This window comes from Triticum dicoccoides, chromosome 5B (assembly GCF_002162155.2).
Source record: "Triticum dicoccoides isolate Atlit2015 ecotype Zavitan chromosome 5B, WEW_v2.0, whole genome shotgun sequence".
NCBI lineage: Eukaryota > Viridiplantae > Streptophyta > Magnoliopsida > Poales > Poaceae > Triticum > Triticum dicoccoides.
In genome coordinates, this window is record NC_041389.1 from 25,927,518 (window position 1) to 25,928,373 (window position 856).

Here is an 856-nt window from a genome sequence, read left to right on the forward strand (position 1 = left end):
ATAGACACCGGAGAGGGCTAGGGTTACACAGAGTCGGTTACAATGGTAGGAGATGTACATATCCGTATCACCAAGCTTGCCTTCCACGCCAAGGAAAGTCCCATCCGGACACGGGATGAAGTCTTCAATCTTGTATCTTCATAGTCTTGGAGTCCGGCCGATGATGATAGTTCGGCTATCCGGACACCCCCTAGTCCAGGACACCCTCAATGCCAAAGGATACTAATGGCGCATCAAGGTAGGGTGCGCCATTAGTATGACAAAGCACATAGTTACATATGGGCCCCCGGGAGGCATACTAATGGCGCATGGTGTTACATACTAATGGCGCACTGCCTGGTGCGCCATTAGTACACCAGATACTAATGGCGCACCAGAGGTGCGCCATTAGTAAAAAATACTAGTGGCGTGCTACTAATGGCGCACCGGTAGTGCGCCATTAGTAGGCAAAACTGGTGCGCCATTAGTAGGCCTTTTCCTAGTAGTGCGACTAAGGAGTTGGTCACGAGGTGATGTATTACGGAACAAGTAAAGAGACTTGCCGGTAACGAGATTGAACTAGGTATGAAGATACCGACGATCGAATCTCGGGCAAGTAACATACCGATGGACAAAGGGAATTATGTATGTTGTCATAATGGTTCGACCGATAAAGATATTGTAGAATATGTAGGATCCAATATGGGCATCCAGGTCCGCTTTTGGTTATTGATCAGAGAGGTGTCTCGGTCATGTCTACATAGTTCTCGAACCCGTAGGGTCCGCACACTTAACATTTGATGACGATATAGTATTAAATGAGTTATGTGATTTGGTGATCGAATGTTGTTCGGAGTCCCGGATGAGATCATAGACA